A 22,311-nucleotide genomic window follows, 5' to 3' on the forward strand; every position below is an offset into this window, starting at 1 on the left:
CATAGGCAACAGGCCTGCCCTCTTGAGGAGTAACTGCACCAAAACTGAACTTTGAAGCAACACAGGAAAGAGCTACTGGTTTGTGGACATCATAATATCTTAATGTAAGTGGGTTAGCAATTTGCTGTTTGAGGTCATCAAATACTCTTTGGTGGTGGTCTAACCATGACCATGCAACATTTTTGCATGTCACCTCTCTTAAAGGCACTGATAACTCACTAAAGTCAGGGATAAATTTGCCTAAATAGTTAACCATACCAAGAAAATGCTGTAGGGCTTGGATATTGTCTGCAGCTGGCACCTCAAGAATGGCTGGTTGTTTAGAAGGGTCTGGTCGTAAGCCTGTACTGTAAATAACCTACATAAGTAACTTCTGGTAATCTGAAATTGCATTTCAGATGATTGAGCTTTAAATTCACTTCACTCACTTTGTCCAGAACTTTCCAGAGGTTTCTTTCATGCTCTTCTTCACCATTACCTCCAACCAGTAAATCATCAAATGTTATTGCACACAGGTAGCCTGAAAAAATTTGCTCCATTACACCCTGAAAGACTTCACTGGCAGAATTTATTCCAAAAGGCATCCTGAGGAATCTGTATCGGGTCTATATTAGAAGCCCGAAGATCCGTTTGAGCAAATCAGAAAAGTGGCACATATTGCATAAACTATGGTAACGGTGAACGTCCAAAACCATGAAACACATGTTGAATTGTCATGGTTGGCCCATCTGTCGTATAGCTCCATAAGGTAAGTGTACGATAGTTATGGACCTTAGAGTTAGGGTGCGGGTTAAGTTAAGTGCATAGATAGGTAATGTATGTAAGGTTTAGTGTAGGATTAGAAGTAGGGTTTTGTTAAGTGTATGTGTGTGGATTATTTGTTTTGTTTGGGTATATGTCTGTAGGGTAAGTGTGCGATAGTTACGGACCTTAGGGTTAGGGTGCAGGTTAAGGTAAGTGCATAGATAGTAATGTATGTAAGGTTTACTGTAGGGGTTAGAAGTAGGATTTGGTTAGTGTACGTATGTGTTTTATTTATTATGTTTGGGTACGTAGTATGTAGTGCGTGGTAGTGTTGGCTGACTGACGATTCGAGATTTTAAATTTCACAGTTTAGGGGGTTCGGCGTATTTGCGGTTCAGGCTATGTGTGTCACTGTTGTGGTATTTGCACAAACGGGTTTTCAGTTTTCTAATATAGACTACCAAGTGGAGTACTGAATGTAGTCAGTAGTAAGATTTGCGATCAAGCATTACTTGCCATAATGAACTCTCTGCATCTAAGAAAAAAAGCAGTGGCATTTGGCATAAAGGCGACAATCTCCTGAACTATATGTATAGGATGACGAGGTCTTTTTAATACCTTGTTCAATTCTCTTGGGTTGGTGCATATTCTGATTTCATCTGAATTTTTCTTATGAGCAGCTACCATGGAAGGCACCCACTCAGTTGGTTCTGTGACTGGACAAATCACACCTTGCTGCACCATTTTGTCTAACTGGACCTTGACTTTGTCCTCTATTGCTATTGGAACTCTTCTTGCTGGTCTGACCGCAGGGGTTGCATCTCCCATGTGCTTAGGCCTGTTTCTGCTTGCCACGTGTTGCATGCTGTCTTTTGTCCTAGAGGTTGCTGAAATTATGTTTTTATCACTTGCAAGCACACTTGTGTGCCTTTCTGTGAGCTTGTGGATTTGACAAATCTCTGTGGCTTTGCTTAACATTAAATCACTGTCATGAAACAAAATCTTTCTCACTGCAGACTGTTAACACCACACACAAGCCTGTCCTTTATTAACTCTCAAGTCACCAAAGCTGCACATTTTGGCTTTATTTCTCAAGTCAGTGTTATAAGCTGTAAACGTTTCACCTGGGTTTTGGTCTGTTGTATAAAATAAGTGCCTCTCTAATGTAACATTTGTCTGAGGGTTGCATATTCTCTAAATTTACATCTTAAACACTCAGGGTCTTCCTTCGATTCAGCTGGTACTGAAATATAGCGGTTTGCCCCCTCTCCTGTTTATACTGCTGGTGCATACACAAATGAACGCTCTCTTTCAATGGCCTCTGCCCGAGTTAAGTAAATGAATGCTGTTGTACATACATCCTTGTCAGAAAGTGCTTGTATAAAAATATATTCCTGCTCAAATACTCTCCAATTTTCTGCTATATTATGATCAAACACAAGTGGACTGGGTCTGCGAAGGTGTTTGAAATTATGTACCAACATACACACAAGTATATATATATATATATATATATATATATATATATATATATATATATACACACACCAGAACTTTTTGCCAGTACTTGTAATTATGCCCAGTAGCACAAGCACAACAAACTCTGAAGTAACTGCACATTTCCAAATAAAACTCTGTAGCACAAGAACACTTTGAAATCACTATACTTTGTGAAGCCACTCCTTATCAGTGTAAGAAATACTTTGAAATGACTGTACTTTGTGAATAAACTGTATACAGCAGAAGAAGCTCAGAGTAAGAAACACTTTGAGTTGAATGCACTTTACAAATAAACTGTACACAGCACAAGAACCTTTCAAAATGTCTGTACTTTGTGAAATAACTCTGCACAGTGTAAGAAACACTTTGAAGTGGCAGCACTGTACGAATAAATGCACACAGCAGAAGAAACTCTTCGAAATGGATGTACTTTGACTGCACTTTGCAGTGTAACTGTACTTTGCCCACAGCAAACTCTTTGAAATAATTGCACCGTAATAAAGCACATACTCTGCAAACACTTTGCACACTCTGAGGTACTTTGAATAACTCTATTTATGCTTTGAATATCTTTGGTCAATGTGAAATAGTAGTTTGTGCCCAAAACACAGTCTTTTACTAAAAACACATGCAGTCGCCTTGCTCTTTAAGATTAATTTGCCCTTTTATTGTACTCCTTATGCTTTTTTAGTTGCTTATCATGCTCATTATACTTTTCTTGTGCCCATTTTATTTTAAACATGTTTGTTATAAAAAAAAAGGTAATTCTTAGCCCCTTATGAATATCTCTGCTAGTTTTATCAAATATCGTAGTTTTGAACATTTCATTTAATTAATAATGTGTTTTATGCCTTTCATTTGATTAATATGTTTTGTGCAACTCATTTGATTAATAATGCGTTTTGTGCCTTATAAGTGCTGTGTTTCACTTTATTTGCCAAATAAATCATTTGTGCAATTTTTCTTTACCTTAAATTCGTTTCTGGCCTTTTTTTGTCTGAGCTCCGATTCACTCAACCAGCTTAATCTGCCTTCAGTTTCAACTCTGAACCTCATGGCTTGAAGAAGTTGCTCTCTTAATTCCAGTTCTGACACCATGTCGCTCGTCTGGTCAGTATAAAACAGACGAGCATTCATGGGTTTAGTTCAAGCAGCTTTATTACACGCAAACACATCAGAGTTGAGGCTTTGTACTTTACTTCCGCGGTGGTGCAGCGGTAGCGTTGTTGCCTCACAGCAAGAGGTTCTCCCGTTCGATTCTCAGCTTGGGTTGGGAGTGCATTCTGTGTGGAGTCTGCATGTCCTCCCCGCGGTCGACTGGGCGTTCGAAAAACATGCGTTGAATGGGCGTGCCTTCGTTGAAGGTTGGGCATCGGGCTGGCAACTCGACACCATAAAAACCAGCTGCCAGTCATTAGCGGACTGGAGTTCCGCTGTGGCGACCCCTAACCGGGAAAAGCCGAAAGACTAACAACAACAACTTCAACTCAAACAAACTTATAAACAGACTGACTACCACACTCGTACATGTTACCACTCTGGCTGTTCTCTCAAAATGGCACTGCTGCTTGCATGTGCTCAGTATTTATGTGCAAATGCTTACATCTGGAAATGCTTCTTAAAGGTACATGCACACACTCTGATCTGCACCCTCCACTTCCCATGTAGTAATGTCTCCTCCTTCGATCCATCTCATAGCTTCTGAGGCCTTGGATCAGAGATCCCCGAGAGAGTCAGTGTCAGAGTCGACGAAGGTTAGGTCTTTGACTCAGTTTCCCTGACTGGTTCAGGTCTTGTCTCTTTGTATCGGTATGAGTCCCAGAGCCAAAGCATCGGCGTCTGATCCAGAGAACTGGGATCTACTCCTGTGTTGTCAGAGACGTCCTTGCTGTTTGGTGCCTCGGCGCTGGATAGCTGGTGTCTGGCTCCCTCATCGAGGTCCAGAATGTGACATGGTCAAGGCTTGGCTACTACAGAAGTTTCTGCTTCGGTGCAGCTGGTCATGGCTTCTCCTGGTCCATCTGTCCTTGAGGTAGATGAGAGTTTTCTCTTGTCTGAAAGATCCAATTTCTCTTCCTTCCTTGAATCCTACACCCCCTGCCCCAAGCAGGACCAAGCTCTGATTGCATCAGACCTATTCCGCAGGGACAGCCAGTGCCAACTAGCATCCAGACAGTTTCATTAGATGAAGTTTCCTTCTCTTCAGATTCCTCCCCAGGGCATCCCAATAAGGAGGCTCCCCATAAGAGAGCTTGCAAAATGAGGCACATAGGTTCCCCTATGGAATCTCTCACAGAGGATACTGACTGAAGAAGGGGAAGGGTTCCTCACATCTCCAACTGATGACGTCTCATTTGGAGATGTTCTAGAGATTCTTAAGCAGAAAGGTGAATGGTCCTCAGATGCTCCCTCTCCAGTGGAGTCTGTATTTCTGGAAGCTTTTGCTTCTGGCCAGTCTAGGTCTTGGTTGACTTCCCAGGCTGATGAGCTTATCAACTTAGTATCTCAACAGGCATGAAAGGAGTCAGACTCTGAACCAGTTACCCATCATCCACACACAGTTTTGGCATCCCAGAATGACAGACCCCACTGGAGCAAAGGATATCCTTTTGATGCTATGGTTGTGGTGGCAGCCGCAACAAAAGAGCTAGCTGAGCAGAGTTCCTCTGTCCATCCCTCTAATAGAGGGTCAAGGCCATTGGGCAGATTTGGAAAGCACATATTTGCTGCAGTGACCTTTGCTTTGAAGTCCCCAAATTATTTAGCACTGTTTGCAAGACTGCAGAGGGATTTGACCAAGGAGCTCTCCAAATCCCTCTTGGAATCCATGTCTGTGGAGGACTGTAGAAGTGAAAATAAAAGCCAGAAGTATGAAGCCAAGTGCAAAATCACTACCACGGAATGTAGGAATCCAAAAAACAAAGTTTAATTAGCGCTTTCGGAAGAAGTAGTATCCTTCCTTCTTCAGACAAACCTCTGCGTTTTAAAATTACAGCGAGAAACGCCTTCATATACAGATAATTGTACATCCTTCCTTCTTCAGACAAACCTCTGCGTTTTAAAATTAGAACGCTTCATACAGATAATTGTACTCCAGGGGAGTACAATTATCTGTATATGAAGGCGTTTCTCGCTGTAATTTTAAAACGCAGAGGTTTGTCTGAAGAAGGAAGGATACTACTTCTTCCGAAAGCGCTAATTAAACTTTGTTTTTTGGATTCCTACATTCAGTGGTAGTGATTTTGCACTTGGCTTCGTACTTCTGGCTTTTATTTTCACTGGTTTGTCGTGGTCTTTTAGAGGACTGTAGAAGGCCATCCTCACAGCTGGTCACTTTTATCCACTTCCATTGCTTCCATAAAGTTAATAGCCCATGCTGCAGAGGTTACCTCATGGCCTACTGGTTCAGGCATTGCCGTATGAAGACATGCCTGGATGTGGCTGTACAACTTTGCTGAGCCTTTCAAGTCTTCTTTTTCAATGCACCTTTTGATGGAATGTCCTTGTTTGCCCTTCTGTTAAAGAAATGTTCTCCCACAGTGAACAGGAGGGAGGGACCCTTTCTTTTATAGGGATTTGCTTTTTTACTCCTCAGCAATATTTTTCCCAGAAACAGAGGAGGCAAGAAAATATAGTTCCAGAAATACCAGGGTTCTTTCCAGGATTCGCATGGGGGCAACTCCTGTAGGCATGTTTGAATGGAAGACACCGTCATATTGGCAGGGGAGAACCGTAAAATCAGGGTTTATGAGATTCCTATCCAGATAGACCCATTCAGCACTCCTGAAAGGTTGCCTGACTGCTCACCTCTGGAGGCAGTTGGAGGGCACTTTTCCTTGCACTCAGATGCGTGGGCTCTTATAACAAAAGATTATTGAGTGCTAAAAATAATATCCAGAGATTATTTCATACCATTTTTCCAGATTCCCCCAGCCAAAAGAAGAAAGCTTTCCAAGGATTTGGAACTTACTCAAGGTCCTTTTTAGTGCCGAGGAAGACAGGGGACCTGAGACCAATTTTGGATCTAAGCATTCTGAACCAGTTTGTGAAGAAGTCAAAGTTTGTATACCCTGGATTAGAATCCAAAACCATCTCTACTCTAGTCCAACGCTTAACCCATGTTCACCATAAGGGTAGTGACTAGATACGTACTAGGCAATTTTAAGCGTAGCCAATTACCCTATGTAACAATCAAAGCCTGATCTGCAAGGCCATGGAACATATTATGGAACTTAAAATCAAAGACATTGGCAACCTTAAAACACTGGACCCCACCTGGTATGGGTTCGTGAAGGGTCGATCTTGTCTCCTGAACCTGATTGACTTCTTCGAATCAGTCTCCAGAGCCATGGATGAGGGTAAGGCAGTCCACACGGCCTATCTGGACCTCGCCAAAGCCTTTGACACCATCCCTCACTCTGGAATCATAGATAAACTTACTAAGCTGGGCATTAATCCCTATGTCACTCGATGGGTTGCCAACTGGCTTACTGACAGAACCCACACTGTAAAAGTAGGTGACTCCAAATCCAGCTCCAGACAAGTGGAGTACCTCCGGGTTCAGTCCTGGGACCTGTCTTGTTTGGCATCTACTTCTCTGAAGTACAGGCCAACACTAAGGGACTCTGGCTAACAAAGTTCGCAGATGACTGCAAACTGGGAGCCATTATTGAATCCCCAAATGATGTTGATACTCTACAAAAGGGCCTTACAGAAACAGATGCTTGGTGCCCGAGCCATGGGCTCAAGCTCAATGCCAAGAAATGTATAGTTATCCCCTTTGAGAAAAAACATGTACCCATGAATTACCACATAGGTGGCAGTACACTAAACACCCAAAGTGTGATAAGAAACTTGGGGACACAAGTGGACAGTGGTTTCACCTTCAATAACCCTGTTGCCACAGCAGTCAGGAAATCCTATGTGGCACACCTCATCACTAAGGGCTTTTCATCCAGAAAAAAGGAGGTCATTGTCCCACTGTACTCATCCCTCATTAGACCCATTATAGAATGCAACACCCCATGTGGTATGTACCTCTCAAGACATCTGCAACAACTGGAAAGGCCGCAGAAATACCTCACTAAAAGAATCACAGGCCTAAAGCAGATGCCGTATGCTGACCGCCTTAAAAGACTCCAGCTATACTCTGTCGCATATAGTCTACTCGGAGGCGATCTCTGCTTAACATACAAGGCCATGTCAAACCAGGAGCTGTTGGACATGCTACACTTAAAGAAATCCCAATCCCTCAGAGCCACACGCTCCAGGGATCTAAACCTTGTCTTCACAATAAACAAAACATGCTGGAGGGATAGGTTCCTGACCCAGAGACTCCCCAGACTCTGGAATGGACTGCCCATACATGTCAAGCAGAGCACCTCTTTGGCCGTCTTCAAAAGGATCCTTGATGATTGGATGGGAGAAAGGAAATTCACCCCAGGGATCACGTCAGTTGCCCTGCTAGACAGAGGTCCAGAGAAGTAAATAGTGTGGGAAGAAATAGGCAGGGAATTGTTATGGCTAGGCTTGTATAGGCCCTAGGGGTTGATAGCCTAGTACCAACCTATGAACCTTGTGTTTGTAAGGCAAACACCTTAACTATTATGCCAACCTCCCACCGGTTCAGTCCATCCTGCCTTTTTTGTGCAAGGATGATTGGATGTGCTAAATCGATCTTCAGGAAGTGTACTACCACATTAGCATGAACAGATGCTCCCGAAGATGTCTGCACTTTAGTTTGGGAGCCAGTCACTATGAGTTCAGAGCCCTGTTCTGTGGTCTCACCTCAGCCCCCAGGGTGTGTACCAAGTGTATGGTTATGGTAGCAGCTCGCCTGAGCTGCTGGGATTCTGAGTGTTTCCATACAAAGATGAATGGCTCCTCACCACCTTAACCAGTTATCTGTTACTCCAGGGACTATTTGTTCCAACTTTGTCAAGCAGTAGTTGTTACAGTCAACATTTCTAAATCCAAGCTACAACCAGTACAGAGCCTGGAGTTCATCATTGCCCAGCTGAACACAGTAAGTCAGATGGCTGCTCTGCCTATACATCGTATTACTACAGTCAAGTTCCAAGTACAGCAAATTCTTCTTCATCCTACTCCTCCAGCTAGACTTATCCTCCAGAGGCTGTAGGTTCATTGACAGCTGCAATAATCTTAGTCCTGTGGCACGTTTCTATATACGTATTCTGTAATGGACTCTAACTGTTCAGTGGTCTGTTCTGCAACAACCTCTATCCTTCCCAGTCAAGCTTAGTCAGGTATGCAGAAATCATCTTTATTGGTGCATTCATTCAGATGCTATTTTCTGTGGCAGTCCTTTCATTGCCTCTCCTCCGATGTCCACATTGACCCCGGCCGTTTCCCAGTTGGGGGGCATTTCTTGAGGCAGAAGGTCCAAGGCATGTGATTTTCCCCTAGACACTAATTCATACATCAGCATCCTGGAGATGAGCGGTCTTGTTAGTGTTGCGGGCATTTCAAGATATTCTTCCTCTGGGGACCATTGTGATCCAAACCGACAACATGTCTGTGGACTAGTACATCAACAAACAAGGAGGAACTTGATCTTACCCCCTCTGTCAAGAGGCTATGAGAGTGTGGCAGTGAGCAATCTCCTCCAACCGCTTTCTAGTAGCAATGCGCATTTAGTGGAAATACAACGTACTAGCGAATAAACTCAGCAGGTCCATTTTCATTACTCTCATGAGTGGTCTCTCAGCCAATCAGTGGTGGAGAAAATTTTTTGTCATTGGGGCCAACCTTGCTGTGATCTGTTTGCATATCCCCACATCAAGTGCAGTAGGTTTTTTGCTCAAACTAGCACCCTAGGGGGGGGTTATTGAGAAATGTTCTAGTCCACAGTCTACCTTATGCCTACTGCCTTTTACCTCTGATTCCAAAATTCTTACAGAAAGCACATCAGTTGAAGAGCTTCCGTTATCCTCATTGCCCTCTCTTGGCCTCGCCAAGAGTGGTCCCCTTTCTTTGGTGTCATCTGTGATATCTGACATGAATAATGGACCCCAGTCCAGATCTCCTGTTGCATCCCTCAGGGATAAAACATCCTAGTATTCCAAGCCTTAAATTAATCACATAGTTTCTCCAGTTCCTTTAATAGCTAGACAGCCCAGGCTTCCCTGCCCAGTTAGACATATACTTTTAACTTCCCAGAAAGCTTCTACAAGGAAAATCTACAAGAGTAAATGTAAACTATTCTCAACTGAGGCTCTTGGTAAAGAAATTAATCTCTCCACTGCTCCTGTTTCTTCCATCCTAGAATTCTTAGCCTGTATTTTCCAAGAAGGTGCTAGCTTCAATATAGTCAAAGTTCATTTGGTAGCCATATTAAATTTTCATTCAGGAGAAAAAGCTACTTCCTTAGCTTCTTCTAAATTGTGCTTGGGCTTTCTAAAAGGCACTTTCTTACTTAGGACCCCAGTTAAAGATCCATCTCTTCCTTGGAATTTGACAGTAGTGCTTCAGGGGTTAAAAGCAATCTTCAACCAAAAATTATTTAAATTTTTTTGCCTTGAAAAATGGTATTTCCAGTAGCAATTACTTTGGCGAGGAGAATTTCTTGACTCCAGGCTGTATCATCCAAATCTCCTTACATTGTTTTTCAGAAAGATAGTTATTTTATGAACCAGTCCATCTTACCAAAAGTAGTGTCTGAATCCAGTATCATTCAAACAATTAGTGATAGTACGTTACATCTTTTAGATTTACATAGACAACCATGTTTTTGTCTACACAGGGCTAAGGATCTCAGGAAAACTGACCAGTTTCTTTCCCACCTAACAGACTGGGATCACCGGTCTTTAAAAATGACCATGGCAAAATGGATTACTGATTGCATTTCTTTTGTATATACTCAGCGAGGCCTGACCCTATCAAAGCCTGCTAAGGCTCATTCAACTAGATCATGGCCACTTTTGCCTTCTGGTCTATTCTTTGATGACTTTTGTGCAGCAGCTACCTGGTCCAAGCTTGTACCTTTATTACTCATTACAAACTAGATTTGACTTCTAAAACCAAAGCTCCTTTTGGTTCGACAGTTCTCTGGAACATCCTTCCATGTGGGCCACGCAAGATTCACGTAGCTGGAGACCTCTGTCTCGTATGTTAAAAATGAAAAAGAAATCATCAGGTGTTAAAGTTGTGTAATGAGCATAACTATGGATCTGTGTTGTTCATTTTCATTCTTCCTCAACTCCCCACCCTTCTTCCCCCTTCCTCTTATCTTCTGAAGTAATCTCATGGACCTTTTCGAACCTTTTAGTTCCAGGTTTGAGCCCTAACTTATTGTTATTTTTCCTTCCTTCTTTTCTATCTTAGGCTATATAAGGCAGTAAACTTGATCTGAGGTGTTGTAGGCAAGCTGGGACATTATTGGTAGAGGAGGAGCTCAAGAGTTGGATCTGTAAGTCTGAGATGTGGCCGAGTCGGATCTGTTACCCATATGTTGAGGAAGAATGAAAATGGACAGCACAGATGCATAGTTATTTAATTTCTGCTCTTACAGTACCCCAGACTGAACTAGACATTCCTTTTATTCCACCCCCAGCATACTTCTTACTAATTTCTTATTTACTCTGTCAGTCTGTTTCTCAGATAAAGGATAAATATAATTTACCTTGGGTTATGTTATCTAGTCGTATCTTTTCCAAAGTGTGTAACTTAACTTGGTGTGTTTAATGTCATCTCAGTGAACTGCAACTTTTGAATTCTTTAGCTGTTGGCAGCACTCTTCTATAAACCTGTTATCTTTCTCCAAATATTTGCATTCTGTATGTCCAACTGTACACTCTATGTTCTGCAGTTGTGAACTTTTGCTTAGTTACCGTGTTCTTCTGTATTAAGATTTGTAATAACTTCTTTAAGGTAACCATATTATGTCAATGTAGAGCTTTACTCCCCGGGCCTCCAATGAAAATGGGAAGTTGTCCCACTAGGACTTTCTCATTAAGGAAATGCCAAATAAAAATAAAATAAATGTTCATACCTTTCATCATTTGTCTTATTTTGTCAAGCCTAGGTGCTTTAAAAAATATTTGTACCTCAAGCCAAGGGGATCAGTCCAGATATCCACTACTGAATTCACATCTTCATAAATTTCAAAACCAAGGAAAATTATCTTAATTCTCCATGTAATGTAATTAGTACTCTTTTACATCCCACTACCCACCCCGACTGCCCAAGATCTCATTATGTTAACTTAAACTTGCTTTTGAACTGTCTTCCTTTATCGTGTTACTGTGTAAAGCCTGTGTATCTTATAACATAGAAAAAGTATCTGTTTACTTTAATACTTTTAATATATACAGCGGTCACTGAAACAATGCCCCCAAATTTAAAGTTACCCCTGACTACAGCTGTACAAGACTACTTGACAATATAGCATGCAGTTTATATCATGAAATGTTTTATATAAGTATTAATAATTATTTATTTTTTTCTTTAGTGTCACAGTTCACCTGCAAGTTAAATAAAGTCAGCAAATTTTAGCCACATTTTCTTGCAAAGCAATATTTCACATACGTGACTGATGCTTTATAGACTCCCCATTTAGTCACTATTTTCACTTTTGCTGTTCTTCCTGATTATCCCTATCTCCCATCACCAGATTCTGGTTCACGTTCATTTTACTTTGATTCTTCTAGTAAACTCCTATGCTTTTTTTTCTGTCACTTAAGCATTTTCTTTGGGGCACTGGAAAAGGTTTCACTGGCAAAGTCTCTTTCTGAGCTTTGTTGTCAGCAGAAAATTTTCAGTTTTCCGTCATAATCTTTGGCTTCCAAAGATTTTCTTGGGAGACCTCATGCTCAGTCAGCCTTTACTTCATTACAGCTTCTGATTTTCTTCAGTTTCTCAGCTCGTCTTAATAGCTAGTTAAAGGTGGTTCTGTTTTTCCAGCCTTTTGCTATTTGAGTTGATATAGTCATTCAGTGTACCATTTATTTATGCACCTTTTGAGTGGATTTGATTTTTTTTCCCCTCTAAATTTCTTGAAGCCCATCTCATGTACCAACATATGTTTCAACTGTACTGAATTCCGTGGTAAATACTGATTTGAGGGCAAAATATTTGGGTGCTACGAATTCCTGAACGGTGCCTTTAATTCTCGAATTTCCTGGTTGTTTTTGAAATTTTTTACAAATTTCTTGCTAACGTCATCACGTGTATGGCGTACACAGTAATGTCAGCTTCGTAAGGCAGACTTGTCAGCCTGTCAGAATTTAGCTGAGGGCTCGAGGGCATGTGTACTCTCTCTGTTTACTTTTTTCTGCAGGTAACATGGTTGCAGCAGTCAAGAGATCAGTCAATGAATGGAGTGATGTAGAGGACAACTGTCCAGTCTCGAGCATGTCTGGCAACTGTTTTTTAAATTAATTTGAGCAACCACTGAGCCCCGAGCCATTTGTTGCTTAAAGAGCAGCTGTAGCAGTCGAGCTGCAGAGTCAGACCAGTCCACGGGTCTAAGAAGTCTTGATTTCTCTCTTCTTAATCAGATTCCCTCCACAGTGCCAAAAGCTGTTCTGGCATCTGAGTTTTCATCTCCAAATTGAAGTTGAAGTCTTCTAAAGTTTTGTTACTTAAAGAGCAGCTGTAGCAGTCGAGCTGCAGAGTCAGACCAGTCCACGGGTCTAAGAAGTCTTGATTTCTCTCTTCTTAATCAGATTCCCTCCACAGTGCCAAAAGCTGTTCTGGCGTCTTGAGTTTTCATTTCCAAATTGAAGTTGAAGTCTTCTAAAGTTAAGTACCCCATTGGGAATCCCATTTTCTTGCACTAACCAATGTCAGAAAAAGTTAACAATTGTCTCGCCTGTGGAAAGCAAATGCCGCACTGAGACTTCCACTCTTACTGCATCACTTGTTTAGGCCCAGATCACGACATCCCCCGTTGTCGCTTCTGTGCTTTGTTCAACACCAGAACTGTCAGTCATCAGGTCCTTACTGTAGCCAGATCTTTTCATGTACAGCCTTTAAATTCCGATATGGCAGATCTTCTGAAAAAACGTAAAGATAAAGACAGAGACAGACCGCACAGGTCCAAACCTACCAATGATGCTTCCGTTAAGCTCGTCATCAGTCCTTCGGTACTCGGGCACTTTCGCAGCTCCTAATGCCCGTTTCTGTTGATTCGCAGGCCACTACCAAGACCCTTTTGGAGTCCGGTATGCCGCAAAACTCTTCTTCGACTAAGGATCCTGCGGTCGTCTCTACCTTGGATGGGTCTAGAGCAGCTGAGCAGGCACCGGCTTCAGAGGAAGTCCTTTGTACTACCAAATCTCGACACAAACCGACGTCGTCTTTCACGACTACTGTTCTTTCAGAAACGACCGAGTTTCTTAGACCCAGGGTTCAAACCAAACCCAAGAAACCGACCTACTCTCAGGTGCCTGCTACCTTGCCTCAGTCTCAAATGCTTAAAATGGAGGAAGACCTTATCATGCTGATCAGGGGAAGCCAAGCCACCCCCTCAAAAAGGAAAAGAGATCTGTCCCCTGTAGTTTTGTCTGTACAAGAGTCAGATGAATCTGATGCATCTGACTATGAAGACATGCGTCCCCTCTCCACTTATGAGGATTCTGATGCAGAAGACTCCATTACTTCAGCCTCTCCCCCCAGAGGACTTTTCCTTTGGGGAAAACCCTGCATACTTTAAGGGAGCATTTCCAATGGGAGAGTCAGGACTACCGTCAGTCTAAAAAGAGACTCGGGGAATTCTTAGATTTTCTGCAACACAGACACTTGGCCGTCCCCCCAGTCCTGGATGTTGTGGATGATGTTTTCCTTGAATCCAGCTTGACTCCTGATGCCCTACCTCCTGCTCCCAAAAACCAGACAGGTACTATAGAGTCCCTGATTCACACAAATATCTTTTTAAAAAATCCAACAGCTGACCCCGAGTCATTTCTCAACGGCCAAAAGGGATTAAAGCAACTTCTGCTATGAATCCCATACCCACAGACTGGGATTCCCGAGCATTGGGGTAGAAAAGTATACACCTCAGCTATTCTTGATATCAAGGCACTAAATTGTCAATTCCATATGCTGAAATTTCAGCAACATACCGTGAAACTCCTTAAAAAATGTATTTCCTTCCTGCTTGGACAGAATCTAAAGATTTACAAGACTTAATGCATTCTGCAAGCCAAGTAACTAAGCACATTTTGCACTGTGGTTTTGATGTCCTAGAAGCTTCTTTCAGGGCAGCAGTTACTGGATCTGTCATTAGAAGACATGCATGGCTTAAGGAACAACCCCTGCCAGACCATGTCAAATCTAGATTGTTGGATGCCCCCTTGCACAAGCATAACTTATTTGGCACTAAGGCAGAAGAGGTCTTAAAAAAGATGGAAGAAAAAGCAAAATCTGTGCAAACAGTTAAGGATTTCTTACAAGTCCAGCCCCCTAGGTTCAGCAGGCATTGTCCCTCCAAGCACTGGTCCTTTCCTGCTCCCAGTAAACCAGCCCAGCCTAGGCTCCATGGAAACAGACCACCCAGACAGCAACCCCAGGGAATGCAGAGATCTAAGCAGTGGACTACTTCCACTTCAAAACCAGGGAGTTCTAAGCCCCCACCCCCTTATGGTAAGAACTCACAATGACTCACCTACTCCCTCCCCCCCCCTTCATTTACCCTAGGAGGAAAACTCTAATTTCACTCAAGCACCTGGGCCACCATAACCAAGGAACAATGGGTTCTGAACATTGTCGCTCAAGGATACAAATTTTCCTTCCATACCCTTCCAACCACAAATGGGTTCCCAGATCTGCCACCAAATCAGTGGGCAGAGGCTCAAAAGCAAATCCTTTCCCTTCTCTCTATGAGAGCAGTAGAGCACGTTCCTGCAGAACAGATAGGCCAAGGCTTCTACTCCAGACTTTTTCTGGTGCCCCATCCTCGATCTATCAATTCTAAACACCTTCCTGGTGATCTTAAAATTCATAATGCTCACTCTCCAGCAGCTGCTACCCATGCTCTCTAAGGACGCTTGGCTAGCCACCTTAGATGAAAGAGAGGCCTACCTCCACATTCCTATTGAGGAATCGTGCAGAAAATATCTCTTCAGGGCAGGATATCAACACTTTCAATTCTCTGCGCTTCCCTTTGGCTTATCTACTGCTCCCAGAGTTTTTACAAAATGTCTGGCTCCGGCCATTGCATTTTGCAGACAAAGAAATATTCAAATCTACCCATACTTTAACTACTGCTTTATTCAGGCAGATAGCCAGGAAAAGCTGCTCAAGCACCTGGCCTTTGTAAAGACACACTACTAACCTCCCTAGGATACACAGTCAATGAAAAGAAATCCAAACAGGTGCCCACCCAAAGGATAATCTTCCTGGGAGCAAGTCTGGGCACAGCATCCCAGATGGCATTCCATACACCAGAGAAACAAATTTTCCTGATAACCTAATTCTCTCAACTAGCCACCAGGCCCCAGCTATCTGCAATGAAGATCCTGCAAGCTCTGGAGTTCATGGCATCTTGTATACTACATATTCCATGTGCCAGACTGCACATGAGCAAACTTCAGTGGTACCTAAAGAGCCTTTGGTGTCAACACTCTCAACACCTGGAAACTGTTCTACCTATAATTCCTTGCCTCAAAAAGGAATTTCTTTGTTGGGCAACAGCATGTTCCCACAACAAGGGACTGCCCTTCTCCCCACCCTCCGCTGGCCAGACCCTCACCACAGATGCATCAGACTATGTTTGGGGTGCACACCTGAACGGCAGCTGCATACAAGGCCAATGGAGCCCTCCGGAAATCCCTCTTCACATCAAACAAAAATATGATGGCTGTGCAACACGACTTGATAGCTTTCAAACCCCTTCTCTCTTCAGGGGTTCTCCTGATCAAAACAGATAACACTGTGATGTGGAACATCAACAAGCAGGGAGGGGCTCGCTCCTACCCTCTGTGCAGGCTGGCCATGTTCCTTTGGCTCACAGCCTCTTCCATGCAACTACACCTGTTAGCACAATTCCTACCAGGCTTGCTCAACTCTTTGGCAGACCAATTAAGCAGAAACCTTCTGGACCCACGCAAGTGGCAATTCAACAGAAGTACCTTCACCCTAATAACTCAGAAATGGGGAACCTCAAAGGTCGACCTCTTTGCCTCCCACACCATCAGCTCAGAAAATTCTGCACCAGGGAGCATGACTTGGAAAATGGATGCCCTGTCTTTCCCCTGGGTCAGTCTGTCGGTCTATGCCTTTCCTCCCCTACCTCTCATCCCCAGGGTACTGCTCAAAGTAAGGGAGGAAAAACCAAGGACCATTCTTACAGCTCCAAACCGGCCCCAACAACCCCTTGCTGCGCAGCCTGTCCCCACTGCCTCCATTGCATCTTCCTCAGATTCCAAACCTCCTGACCCAGAAGGAAGGGGAATTCATGTATCCCAAATTGCAGTCACTCAGTTTGGCAGCTTGACTTATTACCTAACCCCAAACCAATCTGCCATTCTAAGTAAACAGGTTCTGGATGTTATCCGTCAGACCAGGCATCCTAGCACCAGAAAGTCTTATGCACATAGATCCAGGCTAAGGGAACCAATACAGCACAGCCCTCCATCTTTCTCATCCTGGATTACTTAGCTGATCAACTACACAGTGGTCTCTCTTTTTCCTCTATAAAAATTCATGCCTCTGCTATTTCTGCTCATTTCCCTCTGAGCAGCCTCTTTTCTCACACCCTTTATTCAAACAGTTCCTCAGAGGAGCTTGCAACTTGAGGACCCCAGAAGGGCACCAACGCCAGCTTGGTACCTTAACTTTGTCTTGGAAAAGCTCATCCTGCCCCCTTTCAAACCAGCTTCTTCTGCAGAGCTAAAATTTCTCTCCTGGAAGACAGCTTTCCTTCTGGCCATTACTTCAGTCAGAAGAGTCTCTTTGCTGCAAGCACTCATGGCTGTGGAACCCTTCATCATCTTTCATGCAGACAGGATATCCCTCAGAACTAACCCATCCTTCATGCCCAAGCTGGTGTCCAGCGTGGCTCTCAACCAATCCATTCATCTGCCCACCTTCTTTCCTAATCCTCAGAACAAGGGGGGAAAGTATTCTTCACTCTCTAAATGTGCCCAGACACCTCAGATTCTATTTGGACAGGACTAAATCCTTCCAAAAGTCTGATCAATTGCTGGTTAGCTTTGCTACAGGGACAGAAGGCAAAGCCATCTCCAAGCAAACCATTTCCAAATGGATAGCACACTGCATCAGTTACTGCTACAAAAAAACATAGAAAGCCTTCCCCCAATGGGGTCAGGACACAATTCACCAGAGCAGCCTCCACCTCTGCAGCTTTCCTGAGAGGAGTCCCCACCAGGGACATCCCTGAGGCTGCCACCTGGACATCTGTTCACACTTTTACCAGTCATTACCACCTGCCTGTCTTCTCCAAATCCAGGGCAGGGTTTGCCTCTGTAGTCTTGCAGGGTATCCTAGCCATCCCCTAGTTCCCTTGACCACCTCCACCCATTTCCTCAGGTTTGGGAATCTACCCAAATGTGATGACTGCAACAGTGAAACACAAAGAACATAGTACAGTTGTGTACACTTACCATACATGTAGATGTTCGAGTGTATTCACTGTTGCAGTCCTGGTTTCCCTCCCTCCACCCCCCTTTATTCTCATTCTTCCTTACAAGGGACATATTGGTATTTATTTTCCATTGCTGGGGTTCTTCCACCAGAACCTGGTTCCTACTTTAGGAGCTCCTGACAGGTTAGGGCAAGAAAAACTGATGTAATGGCATCGGCTGCCTTACGTTATACTACTGACAACCTGACGTCAGTCCTCAAGCGACAGCAACCGATGCATAAATACTAAGCCTCTGGTATTCGGGCTGGCCGAGGGCTACCCTGGCAGGGATAACCCAAATGTGATGACTGCAACAGTGAATACACTCTAACATCTACATTTATGGTAAGTGTACACAACTGTATTTTATGGTAAGTACATAACTTATTTTTTTCACTGAACTGCTTGCTTGTAGGTTTAGATTTTCCATTTCCCTTCAGAAAAGCATGCCAAGACCTCTTGAGATTAATTGCTTGCATCTTGTAGATAGCTCTTCTCCGTGTAAAAGTAGACAGTAATGAGGAAAAAAAACAGCTAACAACTTAGATGTATGAAAATCTGTGTAAATTTCCCACATAACATAATACCCCTGGCTAACTGCCTTCAGCTGCAAACTTATTGTTTCTCACTGGGAGTATTTGCTAATGGAAAAAAAAAATAAGCTAGTATCTTTGCAAGTACAAAACACAACATCGTTCACAACTTTCATCATTTTGTCTTATTTTTGAAGCCTGTTTGCTATAAAACCTTATTTACAGCTTGAACCAAGGACATTAATCCTGAAATCCATCCTTGTAAAGCAAGGGAAATTATCTTAATTTTACATGTTATGTATAATATAATCACTACAATTTTACACCCAACTCCCCCACCAGCAGCCCAAAATGCCATTATTTTGACTTAAACTTGCTTTTTTCCAAACTTCCTTTATGTTGTTACAGTGGAAGCCTGTATATCTTATAACTAAGAAGGCGTGTTTGTTTATTTCAGGAGTCAAGCTGGATTCATTATTTTATATATATACATATATACATATACATATATATATATATATATATATATATATGTGTGTATATATATATATATATATATATATATATATATATGGGTCTACTTCTGATTGCTGAAAACACACTTTCTTGACAACCAGAAGATCAAACTCATTTAAGCGAAAGTGCACTAAATCGAAAGTGCGCTTTCCCTAAAGCTGGTTCTCTGAAGCACATTACAGTGGGGATAAGGAAATATATCCTTTTCCCCACTGTAGTGCAATCTCGGAGTTAGTATATTTAAGTCGGGGGGGGTGTGGTTGCCACAGCCCCCCACTTGGGGGTGCAGGGGGCTTGCCCTCTTGCAAAATACTGTTGTGTGTTTGCTTTTTTTTGGTTTGGAGAACCAGCTTTTGTGAAAGTGCACTTTCGATATAGTGCACTTTTGCTTTAATGGGTTTCGATGTTTCTTGTTCGAGATAGTGAAATTTTGATCAAGAAACATAAACCCATATAGATATAATATGTATATATAGCAGACACTGAAAAAAACCCTACATTTAAATTACTCTTGACTGCGCCCCACAGCAGACTTTACAATGTAACATGAAGTTTATATCATTAAATGTTTTATATAAAAATGAATGAGAACAGAATGTTTTATTTGCAGTTACAGTTGTTTCCCTTTAATGTCATTCTAAACATTACTTAATGTGGGGATACATGCTTTACTGTCCACCAACATGTTTAACTAAGACAGCAAAAGTTCAGTCTTTTCTTAGCCTCTTATTTCTTGCAAAGCTGTGTTTCACAAATGTGATTGATGCTTTTATTAGTATCCCATTTATTCACTAGTGTTGCTGGTCTTCCTGATCTTCATCTCCCAACATCAGATTCTGGTTCACGTCCAAGGCGCTCCTGTTTCTTGTAGTAACTCCTGTTATTTTGTTCTATTACTTAAACATTTTAATTTGAAACGTTGGAAAAGTTTTCAGTTGCAAAGTTTCTCTATGAGCTTTATTGTAGAAGAATGAAAAGCAGAATCCCCTTCTGCTTGCTGGCTCACTTTTTGTTGGGCAAAAGTTTTTATTTTTTCCTTAGCCTGTTAAGCATCAAAAATGTCTGCTCCAGGAAAAAATAAATACTCTGAAGACAGTTGGATACAGCAGCTTGAATCTCACGTCTGCCCCTTGACATTCTCTGATTGCTGGGATAAGTTTGCTTCTCTTTGATTTGTGTACAGTGAATAATAATTTTCCACAAACACATTACTGTTTCCAGTTTTTAATAATTTACCCATTTGCCATAGTTTTGCCAGGATCAACTTTATCTGCCAGTATGATTGCATCTTTACTAATACAGGTTTTGGCTGCTTTCTCATGGCTTGGTTTGAAGCATACTCTCGGTGTGGCCTTTCAATTAATAAATCCTTTCTTAGATGTTCAGTGTAATTTTGCTAGAGGGATTCTTGTATTTTAGTTTTTGAGATCCCTTGTTTTAGATGTTATTGTTGTTCTTACTTTTAGAACAAAATTATATTATGGCTGTTACTTTGCCACAGAAATGATTCTATAGGCAGTGTGCTCATTCAAATCCAATGGCTGACCATACTTTCGACTTTCAAGTCAAGTAAAATTTTATTGTCATTCAGACCATACAGCAACAGTGCACAACTGGTTGAATGAAATTACATTTCACTAAGCTTGTGCAAAAAAAAAAAAAAGCTTTACATCATCAACAGCAACAGAGTCGAAGTCATTGGAAGGCACCGAAGATGGAATAACCATGCTCGTAACCCATCACAGTGGAGAATTGCAGTGGCAGCAGCAGTCCTCACCATCCACACCATCGCTAGCTTCATCCACAGCTCCAGCGATACCCCAAGTCCTAGGCTGTTCTCTCTGACCCAACAGAACCACCTCTGGACTTGCATCAAAAGAAAATCAGACACAATTAGGTCTACACTACCTGCATTCTGTGTTGATGCCACCACTTTAAGGCCTGAATGATTACAGTGACCACAGCAATCCTCTCTATCCACACTACCGTTGGTTTCATCCTTCCAACACCTCGAGTTCCAAAACAGTTCTCTCTGACCCAGCACAACTTAGAAATCTGCAGTTGGGTTTCATCCATCTGCACACTGCCCAACCGCCACTCGAAGGGCCAAACGGCCGCTGTCGTCCCACAATCCCCGAAAACAGTCCAGTGGTCTTCAAAAGGTAAATTCCCTAATAAAATAAAAAAAAAATAAATAAGTAAACACTACCACTGCCAAACAATCGCCACCCAACCTCCATTCAAAGACAGACTTCCAAATGGGCAACCATCAATAAATCACACAAAACACAAAAAGAAACACTTCAGGAGTCAGATTAACTGCAGCCATACAAGGTGCCACCATATTGTTCAGTCTTCCCTTTCTTTGCCTTGACTTTTTGACAAAACCAGAAAACATGGGTTGGTCCAAGTACTACCAAGAGTTCTTTATGCCAAGAATGGCAGATAACCATTACGATGTCAAAGACCTGTCTACAGAAGATGACCATGGTGTGCCGGTAGAGTTTCTGACACTGGCTGTGGATATGGAGGATTACTAGTTGAGCTCTCTCCTTTGTTACCGAAGCCACTGATGGTTGAACTGGAAGTCAGAGTAAAAGTTTCAGATTGTTAGGGAATCGTATCTAGTCACTTTGAGAAGTGCATCCAGGAAAGTACAAGAACATTTGTTGTATCCGAGCTGCCAAGCTTCTTTAAGAAAGGACAGTTAATCAAGATGTTTTTCCTGTTTCCTGATCAACATTTTAAGAAGACCAAACACAAATGGAGAATTATAAGCTCACAGTTACCGGACGAATATGGTTGTGTTCTTTGGTTTGGAGGCTTGAAGTACATGATCACAGAAGTGGAAGAAGTTCATGAGTGGCTAGTGAAGCATTTTTATAGAGCATCCCCTATTTAAAAAAATGCCTTTGGAAGATCTGAAGGATGATGCCATTGTAAGCTGGCTAGGTGTCTGCATGTAGGAAGGAAAAACAAAAGTCCTGAGGAATGGTGGGACTAGCTGCACAGCCTTTTTCAGACATTTGCAAGATATGTATTGCACAAGGACTGCTGAGAAAACATCATGAAGACCATAGGCTTCATGACTTTTTACATGGGTTTGTGCCATTGTGTGAACTATTAAGTCATACAAGGCCACTGATGCACATAAGCCAGTATAAAATGCGGATAATAATTCTGTTCTCATAGCATCCTAATATTTTTCTGCATGTGTTTTATAAGAACATGGGAACCACACAGATAAGAAGTAAATGACAAAAACAAGTTGCTGATTCTACTAATAGTGCAAGGGAGGGGTTGGTGGTATTTTGCGAACTAAGAACGAAGGCTGTAAGTTTTTAAAGTCACTAGGGCCAGGATTGGTTCTACAAGTATTTTAAGTTTTGATCTTTGTAGCATGTCTTTGGTAAT

The 22,311-nt window shown here is 42.3% G+C and overlaps 1 protein-coding gene and 1 pseudogene across 1 annotated transcript in view; both read left to right on the forward strand.

Annotated features, from left to right (window-relative positions):
• Positions 1–22,311, forward strand: part of KIF13B (kinesin family member 13B) — a gene marked incomplete in the record, with an annotated part of 3,953,176 nt that overhangs the window by 1,334,378 nt on the left and 2,596,487 nt on the right.
• On the forward strand, positions 20,294–22,194 carry LOC122794373 (annotated as a pseudogene).

Source organism: Protopterus annectens, chromosome 2.part1 (genome assembly GCF_019279795.1).
Source record: "Protopterus annectens isolate FY-2018-M chromosome 2.part1, PAN1.0, whole genome shotgun sequence".
Lineage (NCBI taxonomy): Eukaryota > Metazoa > Chordata > Ceratodontiformes > Protopteridae > Protopterus > Protopterus annectens.